The sequence below is a fragment of the Pinus tabuliformis genome, chromosome 3_2, assembly GCF_031772625.1.
Source record: "Pinus tabuliformis cultivar Carrire ecotype Pingquan chromosome 3_2, CPIR1, whole genome shotgun sequence".
NCBI lineage: Eukaryota > Viridiplantae > Streptophyta > Pinopsida > Pinales > Pinaceae > Pinus > Pinus tabuliformis.
In genome coordinates, this window is record NC_142302.1 from 246,089,644 (window position 1) to 246,112,369 (window position 22,726).

General features: G+C 34.8%; 1 pseudogene; it reads left to right on the forward strand.

Moving 5' to 3' along the window:
- LOC149180606 (beta-galactosidase 8-like) overlaps nucleotides 1-8,586 on the forward strand; it is a 195,468-nt pseudogene extending 186,882 nt beyond the window's left edge.
- Nucleotides 8,587-22,726: the final 14,140 nt, after the last annotated feature.

Sequence of the window (22,726 nt, forward strand, 5' to 3'; positions counted from 1 at the left end):
AACAGGAACCATATTTTATACCCATTTTGAGTGTCTAACAAGAAAGATTATATTTTCTTTCAGAAGTTTGTTCAACTCAGATTTGATTTGACTTTCAAGGTTTGGATGAATCCTTCTAAGCTTCTATTGAACTGGTTTCTCATTAGAAGTCATTGGTATGGTATGTTGAATTACAGAGGTATCATAGGTCTTGAGATCTGAATAATCCCAGGCTAAGACATCTTTATATGTTTTCAACAACTTAATGAATGATATTCTTTCTTCAGATGATAAACCAAGACCTAGGTTGACATTTTGAGGTTTTCTGGTTGTACCTAGGTTTACCACTTCAAATCTCAAAGTAGAACTCTAAGTCTTGGAGTTGGTAATCTTCTTAAATCTGTCTTTCAAATCATAGAGATCTTCCATTTTGACTACAGACTTCAGAATTGGGTTTTGATCTTGTTTATGGTTGATTTGCAAGTCATGCTCATGTTCATCTATGATTTGTTCCTCATAAGATCCTTCTGATGTAAGGAAATCGATTATATCAGCATCATTATTAAACACTCTCCAATTTGTTACATTATCAGGAATGGATGGTCTAAAAACTAACTCTATGGAAAATATATCTGGACTAAATTCCTCTGAAGGTATAAGCCTAGATGCTACATTGGCAAGTAAGTTAGCACTTGCATTTTGTAATCTGGGGACTGAAGAAATGTTAAAAGCAATGAAATGAGAAGTAAGATTCTGGGCTAAAGATTGATAATGTTTGAGATGCCCAAACACACAATGGATTATGTTTCTTACCTATTTAATAACTATTTCAGAGGCTCCACATACTTGCAAATACTTGACATTAAGGTCAATGGCTTTGTACAACCCCTGAATCAATGCTTCATATTCTGCAATATTGTTAGTGCATTGAAATTCAAGCCTACAGGATAACATGGTTTTCTCTCCTTGCGGGCTGATTAAGATACATCCTGCACCTGCACCATCTTCATACTTGGAACCATCAAAATAAAGAGTCTAGAATAGTGAATTATTTACAACTTTATCAACTACATCTACAAACTTGGAAGGATCTGTTTATGAAAAAATTTCTATCTGAGATATTACAGCGTTATCTGGAAAGGGAGATTTTTTAGCATTAAAGGATCCCAAGAATGACTAAGCCGAGTAATTTCCAATGATGTTAATGGTGAAAGCTACAGGTTCATTGCTTCCCTCGAGATCAATGGGTGTGTACTTCATGAATTTTTCACAGTCTACTCTGATTTGGTTAGGTATACCATTGTGTGGCAACCATATGTGAGACCAATCAGTTGCAAAGTATCCGTGTAACTTTTCAGACCAATCCCTACTTAGAATTAAACCATAAAATTCAGGGATATCAGCCACTAGAATATCGATTATCTGCGAAAATTTTGGATTAGAAGAAAGCCTTATTGAAATTGATGTTATTTCTCCAAGTACCTCTACTTTGGTTCTATCCAGTTGAACTATGTGTAAAACAGATTTTTGAGGTGTAATATTCAATTTGGTGCACACATTTATTGGCATAATATTTGAAGAGGCTCTTGAATCAACAAGGCAATTATGGACATTTCTGTTAAAAATCTCATAAGTAAGAAAAATGGAGGTGTGTGAGAAATAGACCTATCACCTATCATAACTAAATCTGAGGGATTTACTTTGTTTGAAGATGAAGGAGGTTTTCCCATATCATAAGCATCTTGAGTGACTACGACAGATGGTAGAGGGGCTACAGGAACTATTTTTGACTATCTTAATATATTTTTCTGTTGTTGCTTGAGTTTAGTCAGTTCATGCAATAAAATATTTTCTTTCATCTTTTTCATATCTTTGACTATGTTGTATTCTATTGTATCCAAGATTACTAATGTTTTGGAAGAAGTTGGAGGATCTAGTGGAATAGAATCAGTTTGAGTAGTCTTAGATTTCTTACTTACTGTCTTCTCCTTTACAGGAGTAGAAATTTTTTGTTTCTGAATTGTTGTAGACGTATCAGGAGAGTTTTTACTTCTCGTAGTCACTGGCATAGCTTGTGCTTCCTCTTCAGTTGGAAGAATGAAGTCCCACATTCCATTTAACTCAACTTCTTCTTCAGTTTCAGCTTCTTCTTCGGTTGGTGAGTCTTCTTCCAGCTCTTGATCAGATTCAACATTTGAAATGGTATTTGGTGGCTGAGATGTGGAAGAAGGATTTCTTTTAAATGAGCGAAAAGGTTTCTTGGGAGTAGATGATTCTGCAACTTGTTTCTTGATTTCGACCATTTCATTTGACATGGTCTTTAACACCTTCTGAAGGCCTTCAAGGTCAAAAGGGTCCTTTGGAGTTTTCTTTTTTGAATCATCCTTGAATGTTACTTTCTTTGATTTCCTTTTGTCTATCTGTGACCTCTTTTCTAAGGCAATAATTCTTCTTTCTACAAACAGAGCTTCTTTCATGTTTTCTATGAGGGTAGCCTTATTGGCTCTATCTACAAAAATTGTGATATTAGAAGGAAGGGAGGATATGTACCATTCTATTTGTACATCTATTGCAGGTTTAGAGGTAGCTAGGATTTTGTTTAGTAACTTGTTAAATCTGGAGCTATATTCTTTGATCCTTTCATCTGAATTTTCTTTTAAGTTGGAAAGATCATTGATTAAGGATGCTATAGTCCTGTCATCACCAAATTTTGCAAGAAATATTTCTTGAAAAGTATCCCAGTTTCTTATTGAGCCTACTGGAAGGGAAAAATACCAAGATCCTACAGATCCCTGGAAAGTATAAGGAAACAGTTTGATTACAACATCTTCATGTGCAACTCCATTAAGATTCATGGCTAACATAAAGTTATTTAGATGTTCTTCAATTGGAAGACCATCATCAGGATTGTACTTAGGTAACCATTTTTCTGGGTTTTCTGGGAGAGCATTTGGATAGCAACCAGAACAGTGCCAAGATTTGTCCAAGGTTGAGCGGGTTGATTGGCCATAGCTTGAGTTGGATACTGGAAAGATGGAAAGGTCAGTCTAGAAGTAGGTATAGATGGTGAAGAACTTACTACTGGGTTAGTACTACTAGTAGTAGTACTAGTTGAAGGAATGAATAGTTGAGAGGAGGTGAATTGAGTAGAAGTGAATGGAGAAGTGAATGGATGGAAAGGTGAAGTGATCTCACTAGTATCCGATTCAGATCTTGATGTGATAACTTTCTTATGTCGTGAATGAATGGGAAACTCAAAAGGAGTTACTCCAAGCCTTTCACTTTGTAATCGAGTTAATACACCAGTTTCTCGTAATAAGGAAGTAACACTTTCTTCAGAGGCTTCGGGTCTCTCGGGTTTCTCAGCAGAAATGGATATCTGTTCCAATTTCTGTATCAAGGAGTAAACTTCAGGATACTCTGGAGTGTAATCTGGAGAAGGTGGTGTCTTAATACTTTAGGAGACGAGGGATATGTTTCTACAACTTCAGATTTCTAATCTGAAGATTTTGAATGAGATCTAGAAGAAGTAGAAGTTGTGGAGGGGTTTTAACTCTTATGAACATTTTTTAATTGATCTTTAGGTTTATATGACATTCATAGTCGTATGGCCCTCCTTCTAGTGCCAAAATGTTGAAGCCTCATATTTTTGCTACTCCAACATGGGGGATAACCACCCGGTCCGGACCTTAAAGACAACTCCTTTTCCATTTGAAGTGGTGGCTCCGACTGGGGATGATGGGACCAATTTCCCAATGTGGGTTTTAAAATGAGAGTGGGTGGTTTTCAAGTGATTGCAGTAAGAATAATGATAACTAAATGGCCTATTCTATCATGCAAATCTCTAGCTAACTTAATCTAATATAAACCTGGGTATTCTGTGTGATATGCAATCTAAAAAGATATATGTTTGACATGTGATAATAAAGATCAATCACGCATTAAACAGAGATGATAATGTGTAAAGATAATTTCTTTGACTAAATAGTTAGTCAAAGAAATGTATAAAATATATCGCATATATATGATGATTATATATGAAAATAAACAATTTCAACTAGGCATCATACAGTAATGCAATTAACGCATAATAGAAAGAACATATTTCATATACAATTCATGAAATTGAAATTTTATCTCTAATGAAACAGAAACAGAACTAATCATACAAGATAAAAGTACCATATGTGTGAAGTTATGCTCATTTGACTAATGACATAGATCAGCTCCTTTCTTCAAATCAAATTATCTTCCAAGTATACAATAGTGCATCAACAAAGAAAAGTAGTCTGATATTTAAAAGAAACGACCATGTTCCATAATTTCATCAAGGCATTCACAAACTTACAGAAGTGCATTCTTTGCAAATGTTTTTGATAAAATTATGGACCCTTCTCTAAATGCATGAGAAGGGTATAAATATTATTCTAACTAATTTTCAAAAATAGATTATACAAAAATTTGAGGAGGTTTCAAACAACCTTCCTCCTAACTAGCAAATAACTCTAAAAATAAAAATGTCTTGATGAGTAGAGGTTATGAAGATGACTTGATGTCTACCAGCTTCTCCTTTAGATCACATATATCAAACATTAGTTTCACTTGAGGAGGTGCCCCAAACTGCGTTCTGACCTATCCTGCGAAGATAGCATCTGTGAGAGGTGGAAGCATCCTCTGAGTTGAATGGAGTGATAAATTGAGCGTCATGATTTGGCTGTGTGGGTTGACAAGGTATTGTCAATACGCCTCCCGGTCAGTCTTTGCTAACTTTGTGATCGCCTCCCTTTGTATTTCGCTCTTTCCTTCCAACTTTTATGCAAGTCATTTAAATCTGGCAGTGATTTTGAGTTACCTTATTTCACCAGGTTGGTGGAGTGCAAGTGTGGTTTACTTCTTTTACTATGCTCTTTGACACCCCTTATGCTCTTTCCACTACTAATTTAGCTTGCTTGATCTGCGCATCCCAATCCGTGAATAGAATGTCCTTATGTGTCTCCTTAATCTCGGGCAGATTAGCTCTCCTTCCTTCTTATGTTTCCTACCATTTAATGAATTCAGATATCCTTGTATTTAAATCATTAAATTCAGTTCTCTGGTCAATCGCCTTATCCATTAACTGATCATTGGTGATTAGATAAGGAGCGATATGCGACATTCTTTGGCAAAATAGCTCTTGCTGTTTTGATAGAAGGGAATTTAGCTCTAGTGCCTCTTTGATGAATTCATTGACAGTAGGGACATCTTCATATTTTTCCATGGCTTCTTGCAACTCTTGAATTTGCATGTTCTTCACAGAGATGTCTGCTTCATGGCTTATCTTTAACACTTCCATATTCTGCTGCAATTGAGCGATTTTTTCAACAGCTTGTTGATTCACATTTGATTTTTAAATTTCAAGTTGTTGTTCGAGCTGCACTATCTTTTTCTCCCTTTCCTTTAACAAAATAGATATCTTTGTAGATTTATCCATGGTGGTAGTTGCATATGCCCCTGTAAACTGCAACATTTTGGTCAAGTTTTCAGCTGAATTGGAAGGAATATCCTTCCAGACTATGTCCATCAGCTCATTCCTAGGTGGGATCTCAGGTGTCTCTACCCTCCTTCTTTTCCTCTGTCTCCTTACTACAACCTTGTGAAGTGGGCTGTAGAACACATCTAAAGGAGGAATTCCAGTCACCTTTAAGGCAATTTCTGATGTGGGAAAATCAGGAATGGTTTCTGTCTGCTGGGAACTTGTCCCTTGCTCATCCATCGGCTCAGACTCTGTAATTTTCTGAGTATTTAGAGGAGTGTGATATTTCGTGGTTTCCTGGGCATCTGTTGTCTTAGGAATGTCTTGTAGTTTTTTATTGAATTGGTCCCACTCCTGCTTCAAACTGTTGCTTTTGATATCAGAACTAATATCTTTAGTTAGGTCACTTATGACCTATTTTTCGACTGACCTCCTGTTGGATTCCATTGTATTCTTGGTGTCCTATGCTTTCCCTGTATCCTGTGCTTTCCCTGTATCCACTCGAGACTCTATGCGAGAATTTGGTCCCTCGGTGTTGATAGTTACACTGGGTGTAGGTTTGTCCTCGGCTCTTAACAAATGCAATGGAATTATTTCCAGCCTTTTGTTTCTGAATTCCTGAAAGCTTTCAAAATCTTTAGGACTCAAATTGGCCCTTGCCCACTCGAATGCTTATTCGAAAGATTCAGCTGACTGTAAAAGGCCTTCAGAATTATTAGCCTCATGGTTAAAGGGCTTAATATTCATTGCAGTAGTAATATTATGTGTTATTTTGTCTGGATCAATTGCCTTTTCGACAAAGTATGGAGCTTGAGGCTCTCTAGGCTTAATGATTCCTTGGTTGCATGGTTAAAATTTGCTAATGAAAAGGAACCAAACCGAATGGGAAAAGATGGCCATAATGACTTTTTGTTATCTTTTAGGGTCTTGTTTAATCCTTTTCCCACAGTCTAGTGGGTTATTTCTCTTGCTAATAGTTTATCATAGACATACAAAAAGAGAACATGCGGGTCCACTGTACTGCCAAAAACCCTTATGTATGTAAACCATTCTTCAACAAAATACTTGCCTAGTACGAGAAGGTCTGTAGTGAATTCTTTGGAAAACCTGGGGGCTTTCTTATTAAAAATCAATGATGCAATGGTAAAATAATAGCATGGCATACTTTATAAAAATGGGGTATATAATGGGATTCCTAAATCTGTTTATGACTGAGATGGATGGGGTAGGGGTCTTGCAAAGTCCATTTCCAACCCATGATCGGAAATTTAGTGCAGAAACAGATGGCATCCATGATATAGGCACTGAAATAAAATGGAGGAAGGTTCTCTGTGGAGGAGGATCTCTTCTGATGATCCTTGGAGATGGCAGTGGCTAGATTATCAGGTAGGATAGTAGCCCAATTCATTATGTGGGAATTGACACAAGCATCAATTAAAGGAATCCATTCTAGGGAAAACTTGGTATTATTAGGTAATCCATATAGCCTACATAACATAGAAGTTGCATAGTTGTAGGGTTTTTCCAAAGAATCTACGAGATAGTACCCATTTTATCATATTTCAACTTGTTCTCGAGTACCCTCCAGCTCTGGATCATCTTGAAAGGTTCTTCATTTTTCTTTGCGAAGTTGGTCAGGTATGACTCGTCATATATGTCCTAAGGGTCAGGTATATGATACATTTTCTTCAGGTCTTCAGCTTTGAATGAACCCATGAGCTCCATCTTCGAGTTCCTAAATTTCCAGTATTCAATACTGAGATTTTCCACCACCCATCTAATCATATCAGTGTATGGGAGTATTTTTGATCTTGCTCCTATTCTATGAAGGAAGGAATAGACAGCATCTTTGAATTGGAGTCCCGAAGGATTTATTGAGTCATTTTTCACCTTTATGACAGTAATTTTAGGATGCTCATCTTCAAGCCTGTTGTATATGACTTCCCATGTTGTCGCTCCTCCATCCGTGCTCCAAACTGTATCAATGAATATAGGCGACATTTTTGATACCTCAGACTCTGAAATGCTCCGTTTCTTTTGCTTTTGCATTACCTTTCGTAATGACATGTCTTTTGAAGCTTACCTGAAATGAAAGACATATATCAGTGCAAACGATATAAGGAAATTAAGGCTGAAAAATCTCTGAAATGACTTTGAATCGTGGGAAGATTTTGAACGAGATTTCAGTGTTAACTAGCCATAACTTGAAACATCATTACCTCTCCTCGGGCTGCTAAACATTAATTACCATGTCAAACCACTCATTATTATATTAAAATACAGTAACTTCCCATGCTTCATGCTTTATTCATGCATTGCAACTTGTAAATGTTGTAATATAACGTTGCCTGGAGATAATGTGAAATGCGATTGCGAAAATCGCAATATCACATTTCGCAAATTGTTAAAGGATGACACAATGGCATGCATTATTTATTTGCGACTTTGCGAAGTGCGATCACGTGTTCTCAAGGCATTCTTATCGGAATATCGCAATGGCTGGCTTCATCGAATATTGCATTTCAGGATTTTATTAAATATGTTTATAATTATCACATGGAAAACTGTGAAATGCGATTTGCGATAAAGGTCCTAAACTTGGGTTGTTTTCTAAGGGTTTCAAGGCAATTTCTTAGAGTTGGCATTTATTTTTGAAAGGCTAAAAATTTAAAAAAGGGTCCCCATTTATATGTCAAATATTAACTATTACTCGTATAAATGGGGGGTTTGTTACATAGTACAATACACTGGTATTGACATTCCTAGAAATCTCAGTTTCATTTCTTGTGGGCTCTCTCACTTGTACTTCTTATCCACTTAATATTTCTATGATGGGATTGAGTTCCAAAGTAATAAGTACTCTACTCTAAGTTCTTTGAAGATATGATATCACCTCTCAACTTTGATAGGACTCTGATTATATATATGATACCACCTATCAACTTTGTGAGGACTCTGATTGTGTACTTTATCAATACAGTGTAAACATCGATGAAGATGATCTATTAGACAATAGAAGCCAATTTATCTTGCATGTGGATTCTCGAGGACATACACTTCATGTGTTTGTCAATGGAAATTTAGCAGGTAAGTAAGATATTTAATATTTATATATAAAAAGGATATATAATGCTATTAGTTTGTTAGACTTGTGTTAAGTCCCTTTGTTGAATGGGAGACTACATCTCAAAGGTCAAACACTAAGTCATTGATCCACTCAAAAAAAATTTGTTGAAATGGCTTGAATCATCAACAACATAACCACAAGTTTAAGATAACAAGGTATAAAATGCATATTCTTGTACGCAGGTAAAATTTTTCCCATATAAAAATGTAATACTTACAAGTGACCGCAATTAACAAGCTCCTTCAACTCGACAGACAGTTATTCTCCACTGATGGTATTGTTGGACAAATCGCAATAAAAATGGGGGAGTTCAGAAAAATTAGCTCTACTTCATAACCTCAATATTCATTGGAGAAATGGGTTTGGATGGTATCAACTCTGTGGTACCCTTACGATTACTTCATCAATCAACTTACAGAACTTGTAGTGTTGAAAGCCACCCAATTTCAATCGGCAGTTTTCCATTGAGATCCATTGAAGATAGATTCATGTAAAATTTTATCCATGGAAAGATTCAATCAGAAGAAACTCCCAACATTTTCTATAGCACTCAAGCAATTTCCATGAATGATAGGGATATTCATTTAGAAGACGAAATGTTGTCATGATTTGAAACCAAGAAGCACAAAATACTTACAAATAAGTTATTTGGTTACCGATGCAAGAAACACCATCCCATTTTAAACCACACGGATCTCATCCTTTCCATGTGGATAGTGTATTTCGCAATTGCTTTTTTATCAACAACAATGTGTCCACTTAACACATTGAAATGCATAATTGCCCACTTACATCAACATTAACACTGTTAAAAATTTTCATAAATAAATGTACTTATTAGGTGCCCATTGACCAATATCGATAGAGCTCACCATCATCGGAGTGTGTAAATCATGCAGTAAACACAAAGGCATGACATGGAGTAGCAAAATAGATGCAGAGAGATGAGACATGGCTGACGTAGATACCAGTGAAACAAAAACAGGAAACATAAATGTATCAAATATCATCTATATGTTTTGAGCTTTATGTCATGTGAAATTATGTTGGGGTTAATTTCCACATCTTTCCAATCAACATCAGTTCCAATTATATGGGAAATATGATGGTGGGATGGTATGTCATGATGATGGCTCCCTCTCAGTATAGTTGATTCTTGTAAAGTCTTGATTAGACTCCTTAATGGTAGACACTAGAGTTTTTCTCACTACAAGTTTAGCGACTATTAGAAAGACCACTTTATGATGTAGGTGTGTAGGTTTCTAGATTATTTTCTTTGAAAAAAGGTTTAAGATGGTTTAAGAGGCAATCTTAGTTGCCATCTAAGTGTTGGGAATGAGTTTCATCATCCAACATAAACAATTTTTAATAACTTCATAGTTATAATCATGGATACATTACTAGAGTTCATATCTATTTGCACATTAATAAAAGAATGTATCTCACTCACTATAAATTTCAATACAACCTCCATTTGACTAACTCTAATTTTAACCAATCCTCTCTAACTATCTACATCCAAACATTCTATGTAGATTCTAGGAAGAAAGATTTTACATAGTGGAAATTGTTTTTCCTCTGAAAATTCCCTAGCCATGATCTCATGTTTGCCTCTGTGGATTCCCTCACCTAGATCTAAATCAGCCTGACAGGAACAAACATATATGGATTTATATATACATATGAATAAGAGGTAGATTGGTTCTAAATGTTCTCCAGTGATTTATAGCATGCTAAATTTTGCACCATCATGTAGGCTCAATATAGTTTCATTCAAGGCCAATATACATTGACCTTAAACAAAAGTACCCACATGTTTGCCATGTAAAGTATTAATGTATTAATATTAGGCTTAGGCATCACTGGTGAAGCTACCAACAACATGGAGATGACATCTTGGATGAATAGATGATTAATGAGCTACCTCCTAGCTTTCATGATGAGGATTCATCTATAGTTTTTAGGGATATTTTCCTTCTATAACAAAAATGGAATGCAGGCATGAAATTTTCAATTGAAACTACAAACTTAGTTGTGCTTCATATCAAGCAAGCAACCAACTGCTAAGATAGAAATAACATAGGTTATTGGAGAAACATTTTTTTGAGATCACACATTAAAACAACAAAAGGAGAGGATTCAAAATTTCATGAATGAAGACTCTTAGGTATAATATTTTCAAACATAATGCGAATGAATTTGTCCTCTACTTTCACAATTGTGAGGAAACAATTGTGCCACTTATCATTGACTTCCTAAATGATATTCTCATGAACAAGGATTATGATGCCAATATCATCATGGTCAAATAACAATTAGAATGGGGAATTTCACAATTGTGAGGAACCAATTGTGCCACTTATCATTGACTTCTTAAATGATATTCTCACGAACAAGGATTATGATGCCAATATCATCATGGTCAAACAACAATTAGAATCGGGAATTTCATAAGTGGTGAGAAAGATTCAAGATTTAGATGATATCATCACATGGTAAGAGCAATACAATTTCATCCCAACCAATGTACACTACTTACAAAGTGAAATATATTGGTTTTCCACCAACATTTATTAAACCAAATATATGAAATGCATTTGAAGACATTGAGTTAATATGGAAAGAAAATGATGGGCACCTAGTTGAGGCTATGGAAATGATTGAGTTAGATAAAATACAATGGTCCAGAGACACAACGAATAATATCATTCTTTTATAGTTTGGACATTTTACATGAGTGAAATAAGGATAAGAAGCAACACGTAACTAAATTAACAACATAAAATAAATGACGATGGACTTTATTAATTTTCTCCTTATTAAGCTTTCTTCATAAAATTAGACCAATTTCTAATTAACAAAAACTATTATCCATTTCATTGTGAATTAAGGTGATATGAGATTACTTTGTTATGAAATGTTTGATTTAAATCATTTACTTATAAAGGTTCCAGAATCTTAATGAAGAGCATTTTCATAAATCCTTTCAAGTGAAGTGTTGTGCATTACCTTCACTTTGAACATATCCTAGTTGGAGTCTCCCTTAAACACAACATATGATAAAAAAAAGAAACACCAGTAAAGAAACAAAATTGCACAAAATTTTGACTTATTTCTTCTATGCTATTGTTTCTTATGCCATTGCCTTATGGCGTTTCCTTTGCAACATGTGGTGCACATGCTATTTTATTTCAATATCAACTTCATATATATGAAGTTGATATTGAAATAATTTAGTTAGCACAAATATTCAAATAGTTTATAGCTTATTTAAGCTCTATATTGAAATACTTCTAAATATATAAAATTTATACATCTTACTTACATTATAATATTTCTTTTACTTTAATTATTTTATATTTTAATTTGTACATTTTAAATACATTATATTTCAATGCCTAAAAATGATAAGTATTTGAAAGTAATAAGAGGGTATTTATACTTCATTCAATACTTAATATAAAATTAAGATGTGATATTTAAAAGATATTATTGAAAAAAATTGGTTAATGTAAATCATAAATAAAAAAAATCAATGTTAAGTATGGGTGCAAACTTTTTTCCAGATTTTGCACTTTAAAGGAAGTTTGCACCTCAAGAGATTTGATCCACTTGACGCTGCTAAATCAGTGATTAAGATGGATCTATACTAGATTTTATATATGAAGTCTATAAAAATATGTAAAACAAATGGTTTTGTTTTTCTCTTTTATTTTTTCCAATTTTGATCGTAAAAATATTTTATTTGGGAATAAAGTTACCAACTTAGTAAGAACCATTTAATGTTTTATTTTTTTAAAGGTTACATTAGTCATTGTCTTTATCCTCATTTTGCCAAAAAGAAAATAAAAAACACAACCCCAAATTGAAAAGTGGTGCTAAGAGTAGCACCATTTTTGGGGGTTATCTTTTGCATCCATGTGAAACACACACACAAACACACATATATACTCTTTAAACACAAACTTATTTATTTTTATATTTTTTATATGGCACACCAGCGCCCTCTTTTACTTTTAATTTTTAGAATCCCTAATATTTTATTTGAAAAGGGGGGGAATATACAGATCTAAAACTAAGCACATACATATATGACAATGATGATGATGATGAATGTCTAGTAAAACCAAATTTGGTATGTCATACCTTAGGAAAGGTAAGGAAATTACACGGGTTTCTTTAGAATTCTATTTATCTGCTCAAGATGCTTTAAGAGAAGTATTCCTAAATCACCATAGCTGGTCTATAAACTATTGTGTATTTCCCACTTGAATCATTTCTGATAATAAATCTTATAGTATTATGAAATATTAGATTTTGTAGGTTTATTGCCTTATCTTATAACTTGAATTTAAGAAATAATAGAATACAAAAATTAAAGAGCAAACACAAGTGTACACCATCCACACAAATGAACACAAGATTTACCTTAGGAAGCCCAACGTGGGAGAAGACCCAGCTAGAATATGAGGTCTATGCTCTTCTCTCTTTTCTTCAATTATAAAATCAAACACAAAGGAATTATAACTATGGAGTTTCCTTTTAACACTAACGTCTAAATGATTACTACATAATCTTCCTCCTCATAAAATTCCACTCTCATGTTTTTCTCAACTATGGGACAAGATACAATGCCAAATAATGGAACCCCTTCTCCTACTAGTGGTCAGTAGCCCAATAACCATATACATGTGGCTAGCCCCACATGTCTAAGAAATGGGGGGGTGACATGGCATCCACTCATACCACAGTGATCAATAAGGTAGGTCAATTGTAGGAGTCATAAATTTCATATCATGAGCTCCAACTGATATAATTTTCACATTTTTGTAAATTTCTCAGTGTGTCAATCGACATCAAGGAAATGTGCACAAATTCTAGAGACTACAACCCAAAAAATGTTATTTTATTCCTCATAATAGTTTTAGACCTAAATTTTCTAAACTAAGACCTGCCACCAAAATGGGCCCTCCATGCCAATTTCTCTAATTTTCCACCCAAAGAATACCAAGATAGTTGAATTTTTTTATCATGGTCCAATCCAAATCACACATCTCCATTTAGGGAGGCTTTTGGTCACCAAACTATTTATTAAATGAGGCGAGGAAAATTTTCCTTTACCTTCTACCTTCAGTACCAATTTTCTTTGTGTAGAAGTTGTCTTTTCAACCCAATCTATGAAATGTCATGCTAACCCTATCATGTTGTTCTATACTTGTTCTATAAAATTGTGTCTTCTACCAGCACTGCTTGAGAATCTAGTGTTAGTTCCTTTATGGTATATAGGACCTTCTCCTTCTGATCCAACATGGAAAACTCATCAAGTTTCAAATTCTCCACATTCACCACTGAGTAAATGTGCATGCATGGAGGTAGACTGAGTTTGTAGGAATTATCTCCCACCTTCTTTAATACATCAAAAAGGTCATACCATAAAGCCTTGATCTTTTTACCAAGACCATTTTTCCTTTCCTTGTTGAATTATATCCAAATATTATCTTGTGTAGCCTTATTCTTTTCCTGTGACTTCTTTAGTGTACCCCATACTTGCAAATGGATATCCTTAATCTTAAAAAAAAAATCTCCCAATTCTTCTCTTATGATGCCTTCCCTCACTCCTTCCTACAGTGCAGATGCAATATCAAAGGGTGAAGGTGGCCAGTTTACAAAACAAGCTTTCTAAGGGAACTTACCAATAGAAGTGTGGACTGATTTATTATAAAAGTGTTGAATAGATCAAATTTTCAACCTAGACCTTTGGATATTTCTTATTATCTTTAGATGCTACTTATTGTAAACCCTCAAAAGATGCACCAAAGTTGTATTGACTACTTTTGTTTTTCCATATATCTATGGATGGAATGTTGTAGATTTCTTCAACTCAGTGTCCATCTTCTACCAAAGTGTAGTCTAAAAGGCACTTAGAGATTTGGTATCCTTGTCTTTGATGATGCTCCTTAGTATCCGAAAATGGATCGATACCTATTCAAAAAACATGTTTGTTGTTTCTTTCTTTTGATGATATTTTTACAAGGAATAAGAATGCACATATTACTTCACCTATCAACTACCACAAATAAATAGTCATGTCCCTTCTGATTTGTTGGTAAACTACCCATAAAATCCATGGAAATGATTTCTTAGGGTCATGTGGGTATATGTAAGGAATGGCATATACCTTTATTTATATTATATATCTTGTTGTACAACAAAGTATGCATCCTCTCATATATTGTGTTACATCTTCTTGTATTCTAGGCCAATACACATACCTTTACAAGTTAGAAACTACCTTCCCAACACAAAAATTTCCTACAAACTTGGAGGTGTAAGCCTCTCTAATAAGCTACAATATTTCACCTTTGGGAACATAGAGCTAATATATCTCATAGAGTAACATTTTCTAGAGATCATTGTTAGCATCACTTTCACATTTTTATACATTATAATTATTGAAACGCCTATTTGAAGTCCTCATCATATGTATTACTCTTTGTATGCATAATGGATAAGAGTATCCATGTGCATAAGAGTTCCAAAATTTGTAATCTTAGATATGGATTATTTTAATAACATGATTATCAACCTATTAGTGCTACCCTTCTACTTGATTACTAGATGAAATTGTTGTAAAAACCCCATCCACTTGTAATTTATGGTTTGTTGAAGCTTACTGTAGGCCTACAAATATTTCCTATGATTGGTGATCTACGTGGATGATGGTTTCCTTTCCCATCAAATAGTGCTTCCACTTCTTAACAACCTGTACGAAGGCATAGAGTTCATCATCACAGGGAGGGCAGTTTAAGGCTCCCTCATGCAACATTTATGAATGATAGCATATCAGTCGACCCCCTTACATCAAGACTACTCCCATGACATACGCACTTCCATCTATCTCCACTTTGAAAGGATTCTACAAGTTTGAAAATGAAAGAACTAAAATTTAACTAATTTTTTAATTTCAGTGCATCAAAATCCTTCTATTGATTCTTCCCTATTGGAAAATCTTGCCACTTGTTATTATGGCATGAAGTGGTGTAGCTACCACCATAAATGATTCTATGAATTTCAGTGCATCAAAATCATTTTATTGGTTCTTTCCCTATTGGAAAATCTTTCCACTTGTTGTTATGGCATGGAGTGGTGTAGCTACCACCATAAATGATTCTATGAATTTATGTAGGTACTTTGTTACTCCAACAAAGCTCTTAATTCCTTAACATTTGTAGGAACTCACCATTTTATGATGGCCCCTTCTTTTTGGGATCTACCTTGAGTTCCCCTTCGTTGATCACATACTCCAAATACACCAATGAATTATGAGTAAACTCACATTTCTTGAGGATAGTAATCAACTCATGCTTATTTAAGTGTCTAACACTTACATGAGATGTGAGATGTGCTCCTCCTAAGTAGAGATATAAATCAATATATCGTCCAAATATACTATGACAAATGAATCTAATTATGGGTGTAATGCATCATTCATCAATCTCATAAATATAGTTGATGTATTACATAAACCAAATCACATGACCAACTCTTCATGATGATGATGATGATGATGATAGTGGTTAATGTCCACTGAGACCAAATTGGTCTATCGGACCTATAATTTTCTTAGTTTTTAATTGTCTAGCTTCTCGTCTTTCTTGGCGAGATTGACGTTGTAGATTTATTTTTTTTGCCTATGGTCTTCCAACTTCATGTATCTTGTATCTCCTTCATCTCTTCTAGTTCTTGGGACATTGGTGTCTTAGCTTTGTGATATATTGTGTTCGTCCTCTTGAAGATAGATGGAGAAGAAGTTTGGTCTAGGAGATCTACTTTGCTGCTAAATGAAGATTTCATTTGTGCGGTATCCGAATCCAAATAATTGTTGATGCTTGAGGGGTTGTCGAGTTCACTTTTTTGTTGCTGGGCGGGGCTTTCTCCCTGCTTGTCTTGAGAGTTGTTTCTTTCTTGTGATTCAGAGTTTTCTCTAGAGTATTCTTCTTTGATGACAGTGTAGTGTTCTTTTTGTGCTCCTTCCCACCATGTAGATCTGTGGTGGTTTTTTCTAGCAGAATTTTTCTGGGAGGCTTTTGGGCAATTTTTGGCTAGATGGCCCATCTCAAAGCAGGATCGACATCTGAAGAGGACACTTTCATAATCGAGTTTCTGGTTCCACACATAGTCTTTACTTGTTAGGTTTATTTCAGCTGGGAATCCGGCGCTGAAGTCCATTTCCACACAGATCCGTGCATAGGTGGTTCTGGAATATTCCTCTGTTTCTAGGCACCTGCAGTAAAATTTCCCAATTGCATGTCCAATGGCTTTTAGCGAGGAGAGATTCTAGAGATGAAAGGGTAGGCTTGGTAATCTCACCCAAACTGGTTCTGAAGTTATGACTGTTGTTGAGGGATTGAATGATGGGTTCCATGGCTTCATGAATAGGCCTGAGTTTTCCCAAAACTAAGGGTCGGAATCTAGAATACATTGTCTATTTTCAAGATTTTCAAAATCTACTGTAAAGAAACCCCTAGCACAGGGGTAGATATTAATTTCATCAGAAATGACAGGCTTCCATACCTTCGAGATCCAATTGTGGAGAGCTGTCATCCGCGGCCAAAAGCCATTGAACCGGCAGATTAGGGCACTTTCGGAAAACTTCAAAGCCTCATCGAGTGAGGCCTGGACCACCTGGACCGTGGGAGCTGGGGCTTCACTGACGATATGGGCAGGAGCTTGCCCTCCAGAAGCGGACGGAACTGAGCCAGCAGCTATTTTCGTGAAGCTGGGAGCCATACAAACCTTACCTTGTCTTAAAGGCAACCTTCCAAGTGTCTTCTTCTTTGCCATGTACCTGGTGATATCATGATTTGAGATCCAACTTAATGAAGTACTTAACATGCTAAAAATAGTCTAACAAACCGTCGATCCCAGGTAGAGGGTACCAATTCTTAAGTTTAATATTATTCAAAACCCTATAGTCAGTGCACATCTACCAAGTCCCATCTTTCTTGGGTGTAATTATCATAGGTTACCTAGAAGGTGAGGTTCTTGGTTAGATCACTCCCTAATCCAACAACTACTACAACTACTTTCTTCACTTCATCCACTTTCAACACAAACTATTTACACATGCCAATGTTTGGTAATGGGGATTCACACAACAAATGTATCTTATACTCCAATTCCCTCTTAGATGGCATCCCTTTAGGCTCATAGAATGCTCATTTATTTGATTGTAACAACTCCTCCAACTATTGTTTTTTCTCTTAAATACATCCCTCTAAGGATGCCTTCACCCTTATCGATCCATCACCTGGTTGATTTTGTCTTAAGGAAAGTAATGCATGTTTCTTACTAGAACTAATAAATTTTTAAAATATTGGTTGACACTTTCTAATGAGATACTAAATTTAGATTTGTTTGCATTGATGATGCAGGACTTCCCATCCTTGTTCATATAGAATATTGCATCCCTCATATATATGTATGGGATTCCAAGCACTACATTGCACATGTAAAGGGGTACTACATATAATTCCACTTCATGAATAAACTATGCACTTGCGAACAAATTGGTCTTGCACTATTTCTTGACCTTGATTTTGCATTCTTGTTCACCCACCCTAATGGGTATGGAATTGGATGATCATGAACCTCCAAACCAAGCTTGCAACCAATTGGATACTATGATATTGGCCTATAAATCTAAATTGAATAAAGTGTCTACCTCAGCCTTCTTGGCCTATATCTTGGTATGGAAGAGCTTTTTCATCTCTTTCTTTTCTTGGTGAAAATGGCTACTTAGATTCACCTCCTTTATGCACTGAAGAGTAGGAAATATTCTCATCTGCATCTGATTTTTTCTCTACCTAATTTCTTGAATAACTGGTTAAAAGGTTCTTCTTCTTGGCATCCTTTTGGAGATTCTTAAAGTTCAATTCTATATGTAGTTTCCAACACTTTTCTTTAATGTGACTATCATATTGCAATGGTTGTAATAGTTACTTGGATCCTTGTATTTATGTGCATTGACATCATCTTCTTTTCTTTCACTTTAAATTTTTATTTCCCTCCTTAGAAGCATCTTGATGTTCTTTCTGCTTGGAAGCATTTGGATATCATTTTTTGTGACCTATTTATTCTAGATATTGTGCTTGTGCATAGGCTTCATCCATTGTCCATAGCTTGAAAAGCATCACTTGCTTTTAGAAATGACTACGTAATCCCCCTAAATACTTGAAGAGTACATCTGGTTTCTTAGGATAAATACCTAGCATGATAGTTATCTTCCTGAAGTTTGTGGTGTACTAATGCACATTCTACCCCTACCTTTGCTTGAGGTAATGCAAATGGATTCATTAGTCCTCTAAATATCTAATAGGGTAGAATTGGGACTTAATGAGGGTTTTGAAATATTCCCACCATGCTAATGCATGGCAAGGGCAAGGGAAAAGCCCCCTCCCTCCCCTTCATTCCCATACCCTGCAACTCAAATAAGTAGCGTAGCAAGGGGGCCAGTTGGTAGGAGGGAGTAATATTGGGGATGATTCCACGAATCCCCTTCCCTGACACCCACCCAAACTTCAAAGTAATATTAGGGAATATTCCATGAATCCCTCTTCTCTACCCCCATCCAAAATTTTCTTTTTAGGTAGTTAGGCATGTATTTTAGAATAGGGCTTCCAAGATTTTAATTTAGTTATCAATAATTATTAGATGGATGGGAGAGATTTAACCTCCACAAAATATTCTAGAATATTTTTAGTAATAGTCACATATCAAATGTTGAGATTTATTTGAAAAGTAATATCATTTCTACCATTTTAATTAAATTGATTAATTAAAAAAATTATATGAAGTTATGAGTTTTGGGCATGTGTTATTAGTAAGCCATGATATTGTAACAAATTCTATTTACATGTTAAGTATATCCGTGGTAAAGTGAGGGTCAATATCCATAATTAATAATCTTGTTACATGTATTTTTAAATGTATATATTTTTAACTCATATATTAATTCTTTTTATAATTAATAACAATAACAATTTAAAATAAAATTTAAATATAGTTAATTTTTATTATTTCTTTTTAATTTTGGCAATGTGTGATATCTCATGGCATAAGTATTTTGATGTCTATTAGCTTTTATTAACCCTTTAATTTATATAGTTGTGCTAGTTATATGATTTTCATAAACTTTTTAATTTTTTTTGTTTTGATTTAATTTAATTTCTTTAATATTTTTTATTTTTTTAATTGTTTTAAATGCTTATATTTTTTATTTAAAAACTAAATCAACTTTAGGGTTTTGAAAAAATAAAAATAGAGGCTTTGTATATTATCTTTTTAAAGAATCTATTAAAAAATTGTTTTAAGTATATGTATTTTTTAATAATTGCAAAAAGTAATACTAGGGAAAAAATGGTGTTATTGTAGGATTACTTTTTAATTTGGGGTTTTATTTTAATTTTTTGTTGGCAATATTATGAGGCATTAGGAAAAGAAAGAACTATAGTCACACCACTTTTTAATTTGATTTGAGAGTTTTTTGAGATTTTATTTTAAATTTCTATTAACAAAAAATAATAAATTGAACTTTTAAAAAATAGTGTTATCATAACATTACTTTTTAATAAATTTTTAAAATTTAAATCATTATTAAAACTAGAAATATTTTTAAATTACAATTAAAATTTCCATTTCAAACTTACAATTATCACCCCATTAATGACCATGTTTCACATGGTATTCTAAAGAAAAATGGCCAAACAAAAAAAACCACTTTAAAGGCTTAAAAACAACTCACATGACATTTTTAAGAAAAATATATATGAAAATTGTTAAATTTAAAAAATATATTAAAAAACATTAAAAATAATACCACCTTTTGAATATAGCATAAAAACAACTGCTTTACAGAATAAAAACAACCTTTAAATAGATTTTTGGAGAAAATAGCTGAAAAAAGCTACAAAGTGATAAAAACTATGTAAACTTACAAATCCAAACAAACCTAAATGAAATTATGAATTTAAAAATCACATCCCTTTCCAAAAACCAAAACTGTCCACCTTTTCAGACGAGGAAGCCGAAGCCCTTGAATTGTCTCTGCACAATGTGGAGTGCAACTTTCTTTCGACTTGTGTATCTTTCCATGGCTTATTTTCGAGAACATACCCTCTAGGGGTGTCACTTAGAAAAAAATATACCTCTAAATTTCGACTTGTGTATCTTTCCATGGCTTATTTTCGAGAACATACCCTCTAGGGGTGTCACTTAGAAAAAAGTATATACCTCTAATAGCGAATTTAGTAATAACATGTGAGCAAGAAAGCTCTTAATCAACGTGGTACCGCTCCATTGGCAGAATCCTGACCATATGACATTTTTACCCATAAATGGAAAATGGGGAGTGAAATGTGTTCCACAAAACATTGGCTACTCATACCGTCACTTTCTAGATTAAGCAAATGGTGGGAACTTATTAAAAATCATGGTAGGCCAGGCTCCAGAGAAGTGAGAATGTGGAATCTCAGAGCTCTGTAGTTCGTTAAAAAGCTTACCCTAATCATCCAATCAATCAACAAATTTGTTCGCACCCATGTTGAACCGGTGGTGATGTGATTATTCTGTGATTTGCATTGGAGGCAGAGCCATTAGAAAGATGCAATGCGAACTGTAAAGCTAGCTATAATGGCAGCCGGACAGCAATAACACATGGGATGCCCTCAGGATAAGATAAGCTTCATGAAATCACACAGCTGTTACTGTGGAGCACCCCGGGGTTGTTGCTTTCGGGTGCACTGTGGAACCATTCCCAATGTCTCTGCCGGCTCGCCCGTTTTTTATGGCGGAGAGGGGTCCGCTTGCTGCCACCTGTCCGTTGCTCTCTGCGCGTGCGCGCTTAATAAATGCGTTATGGGCTTCTATTTTGACAGCAGAGGTCTCCCGGGACCGGTTTCTCTAGGGTTTTCCCAGTCCCCACACGTCTGTCCTGGCGTGCTGTGTTGTCATTGCTCCTCGTAGTCTGTACCTACTCTGTAGGCCTCGGGACCGTAGGATAAGGAACAAATTTCTCTCTGGCACCACTTTCCACGGGATAAGAAGTCAAAGTTTTCAATTTTTTTTGGAACTTTGCTCGCAATGTTTTTTCAAAGCCAGGTGTTTCGTCCAGGCCCTAGGGTTTATCTTTTCCAATTGATCCAAATCTTTAAAAACCCATTAAATTTAGTTATCGATCAAATCATTCAAATCCAACGAAGTGCTCGATAGAAAGAATATATACGATGTTTCTGTTTTAAAGTTTTGTTGGAGGGCAAATCAAGTCCTTTTCTTTATCTGGGTGAATTGCAATTTGTTAAAGTAATTTGAGCAAAGCTTAAAAATCAAATTTCTCCGCTGCCACTATAAAATAAAGATGGTATCCAGCGATTTTCCAGACCTAAATCAAAATTTTGAGTTACTTGCAAGCCAAATATACTAGGAATATATAACTTATGAAAACTTAAGATCAAACTTTCCAACTACCACTATATATGATTTAGACGTCCTATATTGACAGCTAATCTAGTAAATTATTCTGTGCCCCGTATTATACCAGGAATATATGACTTATCAAGACCCAAGATCAAACCTTCCAATTACCACTATATATGACTTAGACGTCCCATATTGACAACGAATCTAGTAAATTCCATGGCCCTGTTTTCCTCTAGCCTCAAGACAGATGGTGAGGGAGTTAAGAGTGGACCTCAACCACTAGGTCTACCCTTACTTAACAAACTAGCTTTCTCTTTAAAAACCCTAATCAATCCTAATCATGGGAACCATTCCAAAATAGTTTTCTAGTTAAAAAGAGTTAACGACCATTTGGTCTACCCTTACTTAACAAACTAGCTTTCTCCTTAAAAACCCTAATCAATCATAATCATGGGAACCATTCAAATTAGTTTTCTCTTTAAAAATCCTAATCATCGGCACCATTCTAAACTAGGTTTCTCTTAAAAGCTCTAAATTTGATCCTTTTGCTTGGTAACTCCGGAGTTATGGATCTAAGTTGATTTAATTTCCCTCTTTAAATAAGTTATATTCCACATGAATACCATGAATCA